Source organism: Lissotriton helveticus, chromosome 4_1 (genome assembly GCF_964261635.1).
Source record: "Lissotriton helveticus chromosome 4_1, aLisHel1.1, whole genome shotgun sequence".
Classification (NCBI taxonomy): Eukaryota; Metazoa; Chordata; class Amphibia; order Caudata; family Salamandridae; genus Lissotriton; species Lissotriton helveticus.
In genome coordinates, this window is record NC_136063.1 from 1,061,395,507 (window position 1) to 1,061,415,081 (window position 19,575).

General features: G+C 56.4%; 1 protein-coding gene and 1 pseudogene across 2 annotated transcripts in view; both read right to left on the minus strand.

Annotated features, from left to right (window-relative positions):
* The window catches only part of TRIO (trio Rho guanine nucleotide exchange factor), a 4,034,553-nt gene that overhangs the window by 199,811 nt on the left and 3,815,167 nt on the right, over window positions 1-19,575 (minus strand). The gene's annotated exons all lie outside the window — the stretch shown is intronic.
* On the minus strand, window positions 6,199-7,890 carry LOC144829984 (18S ribosomal RNA; annotated as a pseudogene).

Sequence of the window (19,575 nt, forward strand, 5' to 3'; positions counted from 1 at the left end):
TCAAGAGGGCCTATCGCTGTAGCCCTCCCAGAGAGGGACAGGGGCGGGGGTCGCCCCCGTTCCCAGTCCCTCAGGCGTCTGTCGGGCCCTCCCCAGTGGAAGAGGCCCACAGAAGGTCCGGTCCTCACCCAAGCACCCCATGCGGCCGCGGACCACTCCACCAGCCGTGGCGTGCCAGGGCCGGGCCCTGTGCCTACGGTGTGTGCTTGCAGGAGGCAGCCGAGGGCTTCGGGCTGGCACCGTTGGTCGCTCAGGCCACTCCGCCGTTAATGATCCTTCCGCAGGTTCACCTACGGAAACCTTATTATGACTTTTACTTCCTCTAGATAGTCACTTTTGATGGTCTTCTCGGCGCTCCGCCAGGGCCGTTGCCGACACCGGCAGGGTCGATCCGAGGACCTCACTAAACCATCCAATCTGTAGTAGCGACGGGCAGTGTGTACAAAGGGCAGGGACTTAACGAACAAGTTACTTACCTTCGGTAACGATATATCTGTAAGAAACAGTAGTTAGTATTAGATTCCTTACCTTAGAATATCCCCAGGCGTCAGTCTGGATCCGGAAACTTTTGCGTAGCAGTACCCCTGCGCGTCGGTAGGCGTCGTCTGCAGGCGTCCCCTGCGGCTCCGTGTCGTCGGCGTCGTGCGCCGTGATGACGTCGCTGGAGTATATAGACGCCGCCTCCGCGCGCTGACGTCAGTTCTTTGCACACAGCTTTTCCGCGCCAGAACACGCAGAGCCATGTGAGAACTAACACTGGTGCCATTTGAAACTAGGGCCCTGAAAGGGATGTCCTTAACCCTAGGTATCAGTTCGCAGAACGGGGAGGACGGGTGGGGCGGTAAGGAATCTAATACTAACTACTGTTTCTTACAGATATATCGTTACCGAAGGTAAGTAACTTGTTCATCTGAAAGAAACAGGTTAGTATTAGATTCCTTACCTTAGAATAGATACCCCAGCAATACCAACCCCGGTGGTGGGTCTGCGAACCAATACAATCCTACACCAGAAAATCCTGGAGGACCGAACGGCCAAAGAAGCCGTCCCTCCGGACTTGACTGTCCAGGCAGTAATGCCTCGCAAAGGTGTGCAGCGAGGCCCACGTAGCCGCCTGGCAAATGTCCTGCAAAGGGACTCCCCGGCCCAGGGCAGTAGTAGCCGCCGTGGCCCGAGTGGAATGGGCCCTCAGCCCAACAGGAGGCTCCTTCCGAGCCAAAGAGTAGCATGCTTTGATGCACAGGACGACCCACCGAGAGATGGTTCGTTTCTGTACCGCCCTTCCCTTCTTCTCACCCACGTAGCCAACAAACAGTTGGTCATCCACCCGGAACTGGCGTGTGCGATCCATATAAAATGAAAGCGCACGTTTTGGGTCCAGACGATGGAGCCGCTCTTCATCTTTTGAAGGATGCGGAGGCGGGAAGAAGGAGGGTAAGGTGATGGACTGCCCGATGTGAAAAGCAGAAACTACCTTGGGCAGGAAAGAAGGCCTAGTCCTAAGAACCACCTGGTCAGGATGGACGGACAAGAAAGGAGGTTTAATAGAAAGAGCCTGGAGCTCACTCACTCTCCTGGCAGAGGTGATGGCAACCAGGAAGGCCGTCTTTAAAGTGAGAAGACGGAGAGGACAGGAATGAAGCGGCTCAAAGGGAGCACACATCAAGAATGTCAGAACCAGGTTCAAGTCCCACTGAGGCATCACGAACGGAACAGGAGGATACATGTGCGTGATGCCTTTCAAGAATCTCAGTACAATAGGGGACTTGAATAAAGATGGCTGATCAGGTAGCCTTAAGAAGGCGGAAAGGGCAGAAAGGTAGCCCTTGATAGTGCCCAGAGCAGAGCCCTGCTGGGCAAGAGAAAGAAGGAAGAGGAGAACCTCGGAAAGAGGGGCAGAAAGGGGATCCACAGCCTTTGCTGTGCACCATGCCACAAATCTGTTCCACCGGCAGGCGTATACCGACTTTGTGGAGGGACGCCTGGCTGCCAGAATCACATCACAGACTTCAGGAGGCAAGTCAAATGGCCTCAACTGTCGCCGCTCAATCTCCACGCATGGAGGTGGAGGCTGGACAGGTTCGGGTGGAGGACCGTCCCCTGCTGCTGCGACAGAAGGTCCTCCTGAAGGGGCAGGCGGATCGAGGGACCGACTGACATGCTGAGTAGCTCGGGATACCAGTATCTTCGAGCCCAGTCCGGGGCCACAAGGATAACTTGGGCCCGGTCGCGCCTGATCTTCTTCAGCACTCTGGGCAGAAGTGGTATAGGCGGAAAGGCGTACAACAGACCGCAACTCCACTCGCGCCGAAAGGCGTCGCCGAGCGAGTGCCGTCTTGGAAACTCCAACGCGCAGAACTGATGACATTGCGCGTTCTCTTCTGTGGCGAATAGATCTAACCAAGGCTCTCCCCATTGCTAAAAGAGGCCTTTCGCCACGTCCGAGTTCAGACGCCATTCGTGATCCACCGAGCACCGACGGCTGAGTTCGTCCGCCCTGGCGTTCAGAGAACCTGCCAGGTGTTGAACCGTCAGAGTCACGCCCTGACGCTCCAGCCATTGCCAGAGGCGCAGAGCCTCCTGGCAAAGGGTCCACGACCCCACACCGCCCTGTTTGTTGCAGTACCACATGGCGGTGGTGTTGTCCGTGAACACCTGCACTACACTCCCGTTGACAAAGGGGAGGAATGCCTTCAGTGCTAGGCGAATCGCCCGCAGCTCCAACATGTTGATATGGAGCCGGGACTCTGCCGGAGACCAGATGCCTCTGATCTCCGCCTCTCCCAAGTGGCCTCCCCAGCCCTGGAGGGACGCGTCCGTCACAACTACGTGCTCCGGTTGGGGAAGGGAGAGGGATCTGCCTCTGACCCAATCGCGGTCCGTAAGCCACCACTGCAACTGTCTCGCAGTGCCCTCCGAGATCAGGACATGGTCGGACAGGTTGCCCTGATGCTGGGCCCACTGAAACTTCAGGTCCCACTGCAGAGCCCGCATCCGCCATCTGGCGTGATGCACCAGAAGGATGCAGGAGGCCATCAGCCCCAGAAGCCGCAGCGTCAACCTGACCGAAACCCGGGATAACGGCAGAAAGATGGGAATCAGAGCCCGAATATCCCGGACCCGCCGTTCCGGAGGATAAACCCGAAACTGCGCCGAGTCGAGAACCGCTCCGATGAAAAGGAGCTTTTGAGAGGGACACAGGTGTGATTTCGGCACATTGATGGAAAACCCCAGCTCGTGCAGGAGGTCTGCCGTCATCTGAAGGTGGTGGACGACTGTCTGGGGCGAGCCCGCCTTCAACAACCAGTCGTCGAGGTAGGGGAAGACTGAAACCCCTAACCGGCGCAGATGAGCTGCGACCACCGCCATCACTTTCGTGAACACCCGTGGGGCGCTGGTAAGGCCGAATGGGAGCACGATAAACTGAAAGTGCTCGTGGCCTACCGTGAACCGCAGGTAACGCCGGTGGGCCGGCAGGACGGGGATGTGAAAGTACGCATCCTGCAAGTCCAACGCTACCATCCAGTCTTGTGGGTCTAGAGCAGCCAAGACCTGAGCCAAAGTCAACATCTTGAACTTCTCCTTCCGGAGGAAGCCGTTGACGTTCCGTAGATCCAAGATAGGACGCAGGCCCCCTTTGTCCTTCTTGGGTACCAGAAAGTAGTGGGAGTAGCAACCACACCCTACTTCTGGCCCAGGAACGCGCTCGATGGCCCCCTTGGCCAAGAGGGCCGTAACTTCCTCCTGCAGAAGTGTCAAGTGGTCCCCCGACACACGGTGGTTCTGCGGTGGCATGGCTGGAGGAGTGGACTCGAAGGGGAGGGAGTAGCCCCTTCGGACGAGCTGCAGCACCCACCTGTCCGACGTAATCGTGCGCCAGCGGGAGTGGTGATGGCGAACCCTGCCACCCACTGGCGTCACATGGGCCCGAAAGCTCGGACTAGGAAGATTTGGAGGCTGCTGCGGGGGGAGGTGTGGACTGACCTCGCCGCTGCCCTCTACCGCCACCCCGGCGGAATCCACGGCCGCCACCGCGCTGAGGAGCGTTCTGCGGCGCGTGGCTGGCAGCACGTGTGGGACCGCCCCTTCCTTGGCCACGAAAGGGGCGAAACGAACCCGTTTGCTGGCGCTGGGTCGAAAGACCCAAGGACTTGGCCGTGACCCTGGAGTCCTTGAAGCGCTCAAGCGCGTTGTCCGCCTTGTCACCGAACAGGCGACTGCCATCGAAAGGCATGTCCATGAGGGCATTCTGGACATCCGGCGAGAAGTTGGCGGATCTCAGCCAAGCATGGCGACGAATCGCCACCGTCGTGGACATAGCCCGTCCCAGCGAGTCAGTCGTGTCAAGACCACACCTTATCGAATACCTCGCCGCGTCCCGGCCTTCAACCAAGGCCTGGTTGAGCTTGTCCCGCACCTCCTGCGGGCATTGCGGCAGACACTCCACGACCGTATCCCACAGAGAGTGGGTGTAGCGGCCCAAGTGGCATGCGGTATTGCAAGACCGCAGTCCAGCACTCAAAGACGAAAAGACCTTCTTGCCAAATTGGTCATATCGCTTCGATTCCCGATCGGGCGGGGCCGACGGGAATGCGGACTGGGAAGTGGAAGCTTGGATCACCAGACTCTCCGGGGAGGGATGGGTGGAGAGGAAGGCAGGGTCGTCCGAACACGGATGGTGACGCCTGGCAACGTTTCGGTCAACCGGTGCACCAGAAGCGGGCCTGGACCAGGTGCCCAAAAGGACATCCGTCAGGGCCTCATTAAACGGCAGCAGAGGCTCCTGCGGGCATGACTGCGGTTTAAATACTTCGGTGAGGATGTTAGGCTTCACCTTAGCGACGGGGAGCTCAAGGCTCAAGGCCTTGGCAGCCCTCATCAGTACCACCGAATAGGCAGCCCCAGCCTCCGACGCCACAGGGGAAGGCGAGACAAACCCAGGGTTGGGCGACTCGTCCAGACCACTGGCGTCACCTAAGTCACCTACCCAGTCCACGTCATACTGGCAGGCACGTGACAAAGGGTCCTCAGACCCCTCCCAACCCTCTCCATAATCGTCCTCATCGCCATAGTTCGAGTCGACGATATAGACCGGCTCCTCGGAGCCAATGGGCCCCAACGGCGCCGGACTCGGCGTCGGACGACGCCGGTCCGACTCCGCGTCAGGAGTCAGAGAGGGGACGGGGGTGGCGCCGCGCGGCGCCGGCGCCGGGGCCCCGACGCCGGCCGGAACCGACGGCGGAGTCACGGCGCCGCGGGGAGGCGGCACCACGGGTTGCCCCAATGGAATCGGCGCCGGAGAGGCCGGTGGACCAGCCGGCGACGACCCTGAAGGCCCTAGCGGCGCCGGGGCCGGAGCCGCCGGCGGCGCCGGGGCCGGAGCCGCCGGCGGCGTCGGAGCAGGTGCACCCGAACCGCTCGGGGCCCCAGACGGGACCGACGGGCCCGCAGGCGCCGTAGGCCCCGCCGGAGGAGACATCGCCCTCATAGCCATGAGGAACTCCTCAATCTCCTCGCGCGACGCGCCTTCCCCAGGGACCGACGGGTATGGGGCATCGGCGACCCACGCGGGGGTGGGGCCACCCGAACCCCCGGCCGCATCACGCGGGCGTCGGGGGGAGTCGGGGGTACGATGACGACGCCCCGACTTCTTGTGTCGCTTACCTGAGGAACCGGAGGAATGGTGGCGACTCCCGGAGCGCTCATGGCAGCTCCGCGATCGCTCTCTCGACCGCTCCCTCGACCTCCGACCGGACCGGGACCGCTCTCGACGCGGGGCCGACACTCGGAGCTCGAGCAGCTTGCGGGACCGCTCCCGTCTAGCTTTACTTGTCAAGGCCCGGCAGTCGACGCAGGACTCCACGTCGTGGTCCGCGCCCAGACACCGGAGGCAGAGTCGATGGTGGTCGGTGACCGACATCAGGCGGTCGCACCCGTCGCAACTCTTAAAACCGGGCATCCTACCGGCACCTGAAGAAAGTTAGAGTTAACAAAAAACTTGATCAAAAGACCGGAGTACTGCTCTTCGGATCTGCGCTAACTGGCGCGGAAAAAAGAAGAACTGACGTCAGCGCGCGGAGGCGGCGTCTATATACTCCAGCGACGTCATCACGGCGCACGACACCGACGACGCGGAGCCGCAGGGGACGCCTGCAGACGACGCCTACCGACGCGCAGGGGTACTGCTACGCAAAAGTTTCCGGATCCAGACTGACGCCTGGGGATATTCTAAGGTAAGGAATCTAATACTAACCTGTTTCTTTCAGATACGAGGTTATGACCCACACTTACTGGGACTTCCTCGTTCATCAAAAATAATTGCAATCCCCAATCCCTATCACGAAAGGGGTTCAGCGGGCTACCCGCACCTGTCGGCGAAGGGGAAAGACAGACGCTGATCCGTTCAGTGTAGCGCACGTGCAGCCCCGGACATCTAAGGGCATCAAAGACCTGTTATTGCTCGATCTCGTGTGGCTAAACGCCACTTGTCCCTCTAAGAAGTTGGACGCCGACCGCTGGGGGTCGCTTAACTAGTTAGCATGGAGGAGTCTCGTTCTTTATCCAAATTAACCAGACAAATCGCTCCACTAACTAAGAACGGCCATGCACCACCACCCCCAGAATCGAGAAAGAGCTATCAATCTGTCAATCCTTTCTGTGTCCGGGCCGGGTGAGGTTTCCCGCGTTGAGGCAAATTAGGCCGCAGGTTCCACTCCTGGTGGTGCCCTTCCGTCAATTCCTTTAAGTTTCAGCTTTGCAACCATACTCCCCCCGGAACCCAAAGACTTTGGTTTCCCGGTAGCTGCTCGGCGGGTCATGGGAATAACGCTGCCGGATCGCTAGTCGGCATCGTTTATGGTCCGAACTACGACAGTATCTGATCGTCTTCAAACCTCCGACTTTCGTTCTTGATTAATGAAAACACTCTTGGCAAATGCTTTCGCTTTGGTTCGTCTTGCGCCGGTCCACGAATTTCACATCTAGCGGCACAATACGAATGCCCCGGCCGTCCCTCTTAATCATTGCCCAAATTCTGAAAACCAACAAAATAGAACTAGAGTCCTATTCCATTATTCCTAGCTGAAGTAGTCAGGCGAACGGGCTGCTTTGAACACTCTAATTTTTTCAAAGTAAACGCTTCGGACACCCAGGACACTCAGTCAAGAGCATCAAGGGGGCGCTGAGAGGCAGGGGCTGGGACAGGCGGTAGCTCACCTCGCGGCGGACCGCCAGCTCGATCCCAAGATCCAACTACGCGCTTTTTAACTGCAGCAACTTCAATATACGCTATTGGAGATGGAATTACCGTGGCTGCTGGCACCAGACTTGCCCTCCAATGGATCCTCGTTAAAGGACTTAAGGTGTACTCATTTCAATTACAGGGCCTCGAAAGAGTCCTGTATTGTTATTTTTCGTCACTACCTCCCCGAGTCGGGAGTGGGTAATTTGCGCACCTGCTGCCTTCCTTGGATGTAGTAGCCTTTTCTCAGGCTCCCTCTCCGGAATCGAACCCTGATTCCCCATTACCTGTGGTCACCATGGTAGGCACAGAGAGTACCATCGAAAGTTGATACGGAAGATATCCAACTGTATCATCGCCGTCACGGGGACGTGGGATCGGACCGAGGTTATCTAGAGTCACCAAAGCGGCCGAGTGAGCCCAGATTGGTCTTGGTCTGATAAATGCACGCATCCCGGGAGGTCAGTGCTCGTCGGCATGTATTAGCTCTAGAATTACCACAATTATCCAAATAACAGATGGAGCGATCAAAGGAACCATAACTGATTTAATGAGCCATTCACAGTTTCACTGTACCGGCCATGTGTACTTACACGTGCTGGGCTTAATCTTTGAGACAAGCATATGCTACTGGCAGGATCAACCAGGTAGCCGCACCTGCTGACGGGCTGGGGGCTGTGTGCCCATCTCCCCGACCTGCAACCTTTGCGCACCCCTCCATCTCTCTGGAGCCTGCCAGGGGAAGGAGCCCACCTGCCTGGGAGGGAGGGTTCGCTGGAGGGGTGTGGAGAGGTGAGGTCAAATGGGAACCGGTAGGCCCAGTTGTCTCCCCCGGGAGGGAGAGGCAGGCAGGGGCGCAGCCTGAGCGAGACGCAGGACTGCCAGAGTCTGGCGGCAGCGGCACCCCTCGGAACAGTCATTACGAGCTGCTGTGGAAATGTGCTGGGCAGAGAGGGGTGACAGTGTGGCGCGCAGGGTCATGAGACCTGCTGGGCAGCAGCATCCAAGGGCCTGGCTTGGGTCAGACCACTGGGGGGAACGAGCTGCCGGGGCCACTCGGCCTTCGCTCTGCTGGGTAAAGGGCCTCCCGCCAGGTGGCAGGCCCTCGAGTCGGACGGTCCATGCGGGGTGGAAGCTCTTTGCTTGAAACAACAGCCGAGGCTGGCCAAGCAGTCTATCCCTAAACGGACCGAGAGTGCCCAATTGATCAGAGTTCGGCTATGGGCATCCCCTGGCAGGTCACCCTGTGCAGGGGGTATGCTGGCTTAGCAGCTCCTGCCTGCTCCCAGGGCAAGCAGACTCAGAGAATCATTCAATCAATCAATCAATCAATGTATTTGTAAAGCGCGCTACATACCCGTAAGGGTCTCAGGGCGCTGGGGGGGGCTGCTACTGATCGAAGAGCCAGGTCTTGAGAAGTCTTCTGAAGGTCGGCAGGTCCTGGGTCTGTTGTAGGGAGAGCGTTCCAGGTCTTGGCGGCGAGGTAGGGGAAGGATCTGCCGCCGGCTGTGCTTTTCCGGATACGAGGAACTGTGGCGAGGGTGAGGTTGGCGGAGCGGAGGCTGCAGGTCGGGGTGTTGAAGCTGAGTCGGTCGTTGAGGTATGTGGGTCCGGTGTTGTGTAGTGCTTTGTGTGCATGGATGAGGAGTTTGAAGGTGATCCTCTTGTTGACGGGGAGCCGGTGTAGGCCTCTCAGGTGGGGTGTGATGTGGCTGCGTCGGGGGACATTGAGGATCAGTCGTGCCGAGGCATTCTGGATTCGTTGTAGTTATTTCAGGAGCTTGGTTGTAGTTCCTGAGTAAAGGGCGTTCCCGTAGTCGAGTCTGCTGGTGATGAGGGCATGGGTGACGGTCTTTCTTGTGTCGAGAGGGATCCATTTGAAGATCTTACAGAGCATTCGGAGGGTGTTGAAACAGGAAGCGGAGTCGGCGTTGACTTGCTTGGTCGTGGAGAGGGCGGAGTCAAGGAAGAACCCCAAGTTGCGTGCGTGGTTGGTGGGTTCCGGGGCTGTGCCTAGCGATGTGGGCCACCAGGAGTCGTCCCAGGCTGATGGGGTGGGTCCGAGGATGAGGACCTCCGTCTTGTCTGAGTTCAGCTTCAGTCTGCTGTCCTTCATCCAGTCGGCGACGGCCTTCATTCCTCTGTGGAGGTTGGCTTTGGCGGTCTTCGGTGAGGGATATGATCAGCTGGGTGTCGTCGGCGTAGGAGATGATGTTGAGGTTATGTTGTCGTGCGACGTGGGCGAGCGGTGCCATGTAGATATTGAACAGCGTCGGGCTGAGGGAGGATCCCTCTGGGACACTGCAGATGATCTCGGTGGTTTTTGAGCGGAAGGGTGAGGGGCGGACGCTCTGGAATCTGCTGGAGAGGAAGGATGTGGTACAGGCCAGGGCCTTCTCTTGGATTCCGGCGTCCTGGAGGTGTGCTGATAGGGTGCGGTGGCAGACCGTGTCGAAGGCTGCTGATAGGTCCAGGAAGATGAGGGTGGCTGTTTCTCCTTTGTCCATCAGGATCCTGATGTCGTCGGTGGCGCCCATGAGGGCGGCAAAAAAGGACCATCGGCAAGGGGCTGAGAGGCAGGTGCATACCGTGCCCCTGGGGGCCCTGGCGGGCGGGCCCGGGTTCTGCCTTCCCCTGTTTCAGAATCACCAGACCTCACGGAGGTCTGACTGATCCTCTTCCTAGTAATCCAGAGGAAAATTACCCCCCTTTCTTGTAATCAGTGCACACGAGTTGACATAGGGGACCCAAGGCGTGAAAGTACCCGACCTCCTGAAGCCCTCACTGGGATCGGGGAGGCAAATGGCCCCTCATTGGGACTTCCAGGGAAGCCCGGCCATCTGGTCACCCCATAGGAAAGAATTGGGTGCGACCAGATGGCAAGGAGGATCGGTGTGACCAGATGGCCGAGGGTAAAGGTGCGACCAGATGGCCGGGCACGAAAGAGAAGCCAGAGGCATGGGGGACCGGAGGCCCAATGCCCCAGCCATGGAGGCTGCGAGGGAGACCCGGCGGGCCCTCCGACCCGGCGCCCGCAGATACCTTGACAAGCAGGGGAGGCCTTCACAAGACAGATGGACCCCTGTCCTAGTCCCTTGGTGGGGCAGCAGGCCGGTGGACCCAGCCGGGGCTCCCAGGCCCGGAGGCGCAGGTGACACCTCCCCGGGCCCTTTGGACCCCGTCCCGACACAGCAGGACCGAGAAAGGAGCCCGGAAGCCACCCTCCCTGGGACCCTCGGGGGCCCCGGCCGGAGCTCCTGAACCCAGCCAAGCAAGGGGAGGCTCCCCAGGCACAACGGAACCCTGTCCTGGGCCTTTGGCAGTGCGGCAGGGTGGGGGACAGGGCCCAGGGCTGGAGCACCCAACCCAGGGCCCCTGGACTCAGTCGAGGCTCCCAGGCCCAGAGGCGTAGGGGAAGCCTCCCTGGGCTTGCTGGACCCCATCCTGGGCACCCTGCCACACGACAGGACTGCAGAGGGAGCCCCGGGATCTCCGGGGCCCTCAGGGACTCACCAAACCCAGCCGAGCAGGGGCCGCAGGCCGGGGGATGGGGCCCAGGGCTGGAACACCCAAGCCGGGGCCTGGCGGGGCCCCTGGACCCAACCGGGGCTCCCAGGCACAGAGGCAAAGGGGAAAACTCCCTGGGCCCGCTGGACCTCATTCGGGCACCCTGACACGCAGCAGGACCAAGAACGGAGCCTGGGGTGAGGGAGTCCGCACTCCCTGGGGCCCCTAGACCCAGCCCAGCAGGGGAGGCTCCCCGGGCCCGCCGGACCCCATCCAGGGCAGCCTGCCAAGCAGCTGGCCCTGGGACGGGCCCAGGGCTGGGGCAGTATCCTGGCCCGTCCAGCTGCCGGCTGAGGACCCCTAGGCCGAGAGGGGTCCAAAAGTACCTTGTCCCCGGTAATCCAGAGGAAGGCCACCCCTCTTTCTGGTAACCTGTGCGTACCGCAAAACGGAGGGGACCCTAGACGTGGATGCGCCCAACTTCCTGGAGCAGTGGCTGAGATCGGAGAGGCAAATGAGCCCTCATCTGGACTTCAAGGGTTGCCCGGCCATCTGGTTGCTTCATTGGAAGGCATTGGGTGCGACCAGATGGCCGTGGGGAAAGGTGCGACCAGATGGCCGGGACTTAAAGGACTACCATCTGCCTGCCCCGAGCCGAGCTTTCCCGGAGGCAAATGATCCCTCATCGGGACTTCCAGGCCGGCCCAGCCATCTGGTCGCCCCATTGGAAAGCATTGCGTGCGACCAGATGGCCGAGGGGAGAGGTGAGACCAGATGGCCAGGACCGAAAGGACTCCGATCTGCCCACCCCGAGCCTTCGTTATAGGGTTCCCGCCTGCCCACGCAGGGCTCGGGGGCTCCGCTTCCCGGGGGCTCGGGGACCCCGGTTGGGCCTCCAGCCCGGGGTAGGACCACTGGAGCTCTTGAGTCTGGACGCCCGGGGGAGGACTGCCCGGGAACCATGGAGCCGTCCTGGCCACTTTGCCATGCCGTGGGCCGGAGGAGAGAGCCCCGGACACCTAGAGAGGTGTAGACCGGGCATAGCCCATCTGGTCCCAGGCAGAGAACTGCAAGCCCGTACCCTCCTTCACAGGTTGTAGCTTTGACGCATCCTTTTGTGGTGGATACTGCTGCTGAGAAGGAAACGGTATTACCGTTAGAGTATAATCAGCACATGGATGTATTCATGAAATCAAGCAGAACAGTTACCACCTCACCGTGAGTACGATTGTCGCATTGATTTGGTGGAAGGGGCCAACATCCCTGCATGTAGAGTGTATGCGTTGTCTGTGCCTGAAACAAAATATTTGCGGGAACACTTGGATCACTACCTGGAGACAGGCTTTATCAGGCCATCTCGTTCCCTTTGCGGCCTTTCCACTGTTTTTCATTGCCAAGGCCAACGGCTATCTGAGGGCCTGTATAGACTATCGAATGTTCAATAAAAACACCATACAGAACAGATACCCTTTACCCCTCATATCTGGTTTACTTGATCAAGTGCGGGAGGGTAAGATATAGCTACATGGTTAGACCTGAGAGGGCCTTACCACTTCGTGAGGGGGACGAGTGGAAGACTGCCTTTAAGACTCGTTATGAACTGTACACAGTTATGCCCTTCGGCCTCTGCAACGCCCCGGCGGCTTTCCAGTACTTCCTTAACGATGTCTTGAACGAGTATGTGGATCACTTCGTAGTGGTCTATATTGACAGCATCTTGATTTACTCAGAGAACAGTAAAAATCATAAATACCAGGTCATTATGGTGTTAGGAAAGTTGCGTGAACACAGTTTGTTTTGTAACTAAGCAAGTGTGAGTTTGGTGTGAGAGAAGTAGAATTTCTAGGGGTGATGCGTAGTCCAGAAGGGTTGCACATGGCAGAGCGTAAGGTACAGGCAGTGCAAGAATGGCCAACTCCAAACAACATGAGAGATGTGCAATGCTTCCTTGGGTTTGCAAACTATTATCGCAGGTTCATCCTCCACTTCTCACAGGTAGCAGTTCCCATTACACGGTTACTCAGAAAAGGAGTACCCTTTTGTTTGGTCAAGGGAGGCAGAGGAAGAATTTACTTACCTAAAGAGAGCCTTTACAACCGCTCCTGTGCTTTCCCATCCTAAACTGGAACATCCTTTTGTGGTTAAAGCAGATGCTTTGTCCATACAGGAATTGTCAGAAGTCCCCAGCCACGAGAACACCGAGGCAATCATCGAGCTTTCAAAGGTGATATGTGCTATCAGAGTGGAAAACTTTTTGGATGGGGTAAGACGTCACAAAACCAGCTCTGTGTGGGAGACATGGGCAGAATAGGATGACGAATGCTCAGTGAAGCAGGGTCTGCCATTTCACAGAAACAAACTGTATTTGCCCACACAGGAGTAACAGAAGAAAGCCTTTACCTGGTGCCATGTATCTCCATTGGCAGGGCATCCGGGTATATGTAAGACCATACAGTTAGTACAACGTCACTTCTGGTGGAGGACCATAAGCAAAGATGTCTCCGCTTGGGTGGCTCGTTGTGAGGATTGTGCGAGAGCAAAAGGTAAAAACACCAGGAAGAAAGGAAAGCTTATGCCCATGCCTACCCCTCAGAGGCCCTGGCAGAACATTAGTCTAGATTTTGTAACCGGGTTACCTCTAGACCAGGGAAGTTCAGCCATCATGGTGGTGGTGGACAGCCTCACGAAAATGGGACATTTTATCCCTTGTAAGAACCTTCCCACAGCAGGACAGACAGCCCAGCTACTAACCAGTAATGTCATCCGTATACATGGAGTGCCGAAAGTGATATTTTCAGATAGAGAACCTCAGTTTGTAGCCAGATTCTGGAAAATGTGGTGCCGAGCTTTGCATATCGATTCAACTACTCCCTACGAGTTTTGACCCTCAGACTGATGGTCAGACGGAACGACTGAACCAGACCTTGAAGAAATACCTCAGGTGTAATGCAAAGGAGGCCATGACTCGTGGGTGGAACTACTGTGGATGGCAGAACTAGCATATAACAATGCTTGGCACTGTTCAAAAGGAGTATCCCCTTTTCGAGCCAACTTTGGCTATGACGCCAAAACCTTGCCCATCAGCCTGCCAGATGACATAACGAATCAGCCCACACTACTGGAACAGGTAAAAAGGCTACAAACGGTCCATCACTGTGTAAAAGAACATTTGTTGCGGGCCAAGCAGGTGTATAAGTGGTGAGAGGATCGTCACAGAACAAACGGGCCCCAATTTCATGTGGGTGACCGAGTATGGTTGTCCACCAAGAATATCAGATTTAAACTCCGTAGTGTGTTCTACCCTAGGTATATTGGCACGTACCAGATTGTTAAACAAATGAATCCAGTTGCCTATAAACTGAAGATGCCTGGTTCTCTTCGAATACACCCTGTGTTCCACTGCAACCTTCTGAAACCGGCTCTTATGGCTCAGAGGCGGGTGCCTCCGCCAGTGGTGTGTGATGGGGGCTTGAGTATGAAGTCAAGTGCATCCAGGATTCCAAAATGAGGAGGGGAGAGCTTTGGTATCTGGTCTCTTGGAAGGGGTATTCTACGGAAGACGATTCCTGGGAGTCATGGCGCAATGTGCACGCTGTGGTGGCGGTTCGCTCCTTCCATAGGAGGTTTCCGGTTAAGCCTGGACCTAGGAGGCGCTTGGCGGGAGGTCCTACTGTCAGGAACTGAGCCCAGCTGCGCCTACAGTGCAGGAACTACATATCCCAGACTGCTTGGAACTGGGAGGAGATACATTAAGGAGTGACGCACATAGAACGGCGTGCGAAATTCGGAGTTCCTGCTTTCTCTCGGCTGAGGGGAGTATGCGGCGGGTATGCCGCATTTAAATTCACGGACTGTTGGGAAGACCGGCCATCCGACGCTGAGGATTTCAGAGCTTGTTGCACAGTGAGGTGAGCGGTGTGTGTTGCGGAGAGGCTTCCCGTGAACATGCCGTGTTTAGTTATATGTTTCCTCATGTGCGGCGGAGCCATTCACTTTTGCTGGATACTGAGAGTGGAATGCCGTGGTGGGTTAACCACGCATTGCCGCTACGAGTGATTTTCGAGTGTGTACCTATTCCGCAGATCTACTCTGTAACGTGTGGGGCGGCAAGTACCAGAGCGGAAAGCAGTGACGTAGTAACCACGCTTTGCTTTGTCTGGGGTTTCTTTCATTTCTACATTGTTAATAAATACCAGAGCGGAAAGCAGTGGCGTAGTAACCACGCTTTGCTGTGTGTGGGTTTTTCTCGGCATCGTTATCATGGACATCAATTATAAGAGCGGAAGACAGTGGTGAGGTTAACCACATCTTGCAGTGTCTTCATTTATATTTAAGAGTACTTTGTTCTATTAGACTTTGTGTTTTCTTCTACTACCTTCGGACATGAACACTTACATAAGGAACTTTGTAGTAGGAACAGCATTGTTTTTTGTTTCCTTTTTGGATTGAACTCCAGAGATTGGAGAGTTCCTTTTCTCCTATTCGGATTGGTATTCTCATACGATATTGCATATGAAACCCTTGGTATGTATGTATATGCCTGAAGGAGATATGATTAAATGGTATACCAATGTCTAGTTTCATTAACAGTGTATGTTCTATCTTCTAGATACAGTGATTGACCGGAGACTTGTCCTAATAAGTTTTAGTTTAGAGGATTCACGGTTGTCAGTCAAGGTACAGAAAAAGTCTTAAGGAGAATCTATGAGAGTAGCCTTTTTACATGCAGTGCTTATAACCTTGTTTTTGTTATTACAGTTTCTTTTCCCTGCTGTTCCTTCCCTATCCTTTCCCTCGCCTAATCGCTCGAATACTAATTAGGGTGTTGGTGAGATCAGGAGGTGGACCCTTTCTTGCTGCAACTGGATTCCACGGAGTGTAACCTGACAGGGGGCATCTGAGAAGGAGTCAGGTGTAACTTTGGCATGTTGATAGTAAACCCCAGCGAATGCAGGAGGTTTTCTGTAGTCTGGAGGTGGGAGATGACAGCATGGGGCGAGCCTGCCTTCAACAGCCAATCACAGAGATGAACAAGTTACTTACCTTCGGTAACGATATATCTGTAAGAAACAGTAGTTAGTATTAGATTCCTTACCTTAGAATATCCCCAGGCGTCAGTCTGGATCCGGAAACTTTTGCGTAGCAGTACCCCTGCGCGTCGGTAGGCGTTGTCTGCAGGCGTCCCCTGCGGCTCCGCGTCCGTCGTTGGCGTCGTGCGCCGTGATGACGTCGCTGGAGTATATAGACGCCGCCTCCGCGCGCTGACGTCAGTTCTTCTTTTTTCCGCGCCAGTTAGCGCAGATCCGAAGAGCAGTACTCCGGTCTTTTGACCAAAGTTTTTGATTATATCTAACTCTAAGGTGCCGGTAGGATGCCCGGGTTTAAGAATTGTGACGGGTGTGACCGCACGATGTCGGTCACAGACCACCACCGACTCTGCCTCCGGTGCCTGGGCGCGGACCACGACGTGGAATCCTGTGTCGACTGCCGGGCCTTGACGAGTAAGGCTAGACGGGAGCGGTCCCGCAAGCTACTCGAGCTCCGCGTCAGGAGCGGTCCCGGTCCGGCCGGAGGTCGAGGGAGCGGTCGAGGGAGCGGTCGCGGAGCCACCACGAGCGCTCCGGAAGTCGTCACCATTCCTCTGGTTCCTCAGGTAAGAGACACAAGAAGTCGGGGCGTCGTCATCGTACCCCCGACGCTCGCGCGATGCGGCCGGGGGTTCGGGTGGCCCCACCCCCGCAGCTCCGCGTGGGTCGCCGGCGCTGCCTGCTCCATACCCGACGATCAGCTGCAGCGACCACCATCACCTCGGTTAAAGCCCAAGGGGCGCTGGTAGGGCCAAAGGGAAGCATGGTGAAATGAAATTACTTGTGGCATACCATAAACCGCAGACTTCGCCGGTGGGCAGGCAGGACAGGAATGTGGAAATAGGTGTCCTGCTAGTCCAACGTTACCATGCAATCTCCTGGTTCCAGGGCAGACCTGAGCCAATGAGAGCATTTTTAATTTTTCCTTCTTGAGGAAGAGATTGAAGGACCGCAGATCTAGAATGAGAGGAATGCCTTTGTCCTTTCTGAGGACCAGAAAGTACCTGGAATAGCAAACATAGCCTACTTCTGGCACAGGAGCCCTCTCTATGCCTCCCTTGGCCAAGAGAGTAATGACTACCTCACAGAGAAGGGATAAATGATCCTCTGTAGTAAGATGGTGGCATAGAGGGAGGGGTAGTCTGCAAAACCCACCTGTCCAATGTTCCTCACTGCCAGTTGTGCAGGTGATGGCGAACTCTGCCACCAACTGGATGCCCATAGTAGGAAAGGGGCAGTTTTGGAAGGTTTGGAGGCTGCAGCTTCTGGAGGGGGAGACTGGCAAGACAGTTGACTACCTGACCCATGAGGTATGTGGGGACTGCACCCTAATCCATGCAGAGGCTGAGAAGCATGCACAGCTCGGTGGCTGGGAGGTAAGTAGCACAGCTGGAAGCTCCTTACGTAGCCATTAAGGAAGCAAAAGGCATGGCAAAGATACTTAACTACAGGGACAGGGACTGTATCCTGAGAGCAGCACAGGAACAGAAAATACCACGGTTTGAGAACCTATACTTTTTTATTAGAGAACTATATAAGGATTCCGGGGCAAGAGTTCGGTTTAGTAAGCAGGGTGCATGTACACCCAAGATCCCAATCAGAAAGGGAGTGAGTCAGGGCTGTGTGCTCACCCCTTTCCTTTTTACTTTATATATAAATGGCCTGGGCCAATTTTTTTTTTTCAAAACCGTATTTATTAAAAGTTCAAGCAGATCAAGTGTACAGCACCCCAAGAGCAGGGGAACACAACAATATGCAAAGTACAGTAGAATATACGTATGGCTCAAACTTTCGATTAACCCCCACCCACCCCTGTATCCCCCCCACAATCCCAACAGTACCAACTACCCACCCCTTATCCCACCCTAACCCGATGCACGTGATCACAATTAGCTGCAGAAGACAAGAGAAAACACACTAAGTGTCTTGGAGCTATCCGGGCCCCGAGGCTTCAATCATCAGACAGACCATCATCCGGTACAATGGGAGGATCTAATATCAGGTCTCTGTAGTCCGCCCACCGCTTCCAGATCTTGTAATGTTTCCTAGGGCAGCCCCTGGCCTCAAACACCGGCTGTTCCAGCCCCATGAGGAAGTCCAAGCCCGCCTTCCAGGCGCCAAGAGGGGGGGCACGGTCACTCTTCCAGGCCCTCGCCAGGTCTCTCTTGGCCACAACAAGGCCCAACAGCAGGAGATGGCGCTTATAGACGTTACCACCCACTTGATCCAGGATATGAAGAAGACCCAACCTAGGTGTACGAGGTAGCTCCCACCCCAGCACTTCCGACAGGCAGTCCCACACCCCACCCCAGAACCGGACCAGGCCCACACATGACCACACAGTATGCACTAATGTGCCCCTCTCTGCCCCACAGCGCAGGCAATCTGGGGAAGCAATAAGGCCCGCCCTCCACAGTCTCTCCCTGGTGTAATAGGCCCGATGTAGGTATTTAAATTGTATGAATCTCAACCGTACTGCAATAGCCGCACCCCGGGGGGATTCCAGCGCCTCTCTCCAGTCATCCTCATCCAGCGGTCCAACATCCATCTCCCAAGCGGCCTTCAACGACACCAGGGATGAGGAGCAGTGAGTGACCAACGATTGGTAGATTTTCGAGACTTTTTTATCCCCTAGGTCTCCCATGAACAGCTTAGCTTCAACGGGGCTGAAGTCCGGAAGCTGGTCCAGCTCCACTAGGCTCGGCGCCAGCGCATGACGAAGCTGTAGGTACTTAAAAAACTGGGTCTTGGGCATCGCAAACTCACCGCTGAGCACTTCAAAGGATTTAAAGGTAGTCCCGGTAAGTACGTGACCAAGCGACGAGATCCCTATGGAGTCCCAGCCACCAAACCCTTGCAAAGAAGCCAGCGCCGGGAGTCGCCCGTTGTGCCACAGCGGAGTTTCGGCCGTCAGCCGTCCCCACCAACCCATTCGACGTAGTGCCTGCCTCCAAATCAGGAAGACCACTTGTGTCGCATGCGGCAGCAACTTCCGCCGCCCCGCAGAATACAAGAGGGTATGGAGCGTGGCACCTCCCATCAGAGAATGTTCCAGGGCATACGCCGGGTCGTCGCGGCCCCCGTACCACCACTCATTCAAGACCAGCAAATGAGAGGCTTGATAGTAGGACAATACGTCTGACGTCGCGAGGCCTCCACAGTACGTGGACAAAAAGCAGGTCCGCAGTGCCACCCTAGAGGCACCCCCAGCCCACAAAAACCGGCCTAATAGGGAGTTCACACGCCGGAACCACTGCGGGTCTACTCTGTACGGATGGTTCTGTAGTTGGTAGAGTAGTCTAGGGAGGGCCACCATCTTAAAAATGGCAGATCTGCCATAGATGTTCAGAGGCATGCGTGACCATGTCTTAACGTCGGATTGAACCCTGTCCCACACCGGTTGTACATTACGCTCCCAGGCAACAGCGGCAGACTCCGACAGGAAGACTCCGAGATACTTCAGGCCACCAACCGCCACCTGCAGATCCACTGCCCAAGGAGACACCTCGCGCCGGCCCCCCAACAACCAGAGGGTCGATTTGCGTGGGTTAAGGTATAGTCCCGAGACTTCCCCGAACACACGCATTATCTCCAATATACGCGGTCCTGAACGATCCAGGTCCGTCAAAAAGAAAAGAACATCATCCGCATACAGTGCGATTCTGTCCGTGAGGCTCGCACCCCACACAAAGCCACGAAGCTGTGCATCAATGCGCACCCAGGCCGCCAGCGGCTCCATGG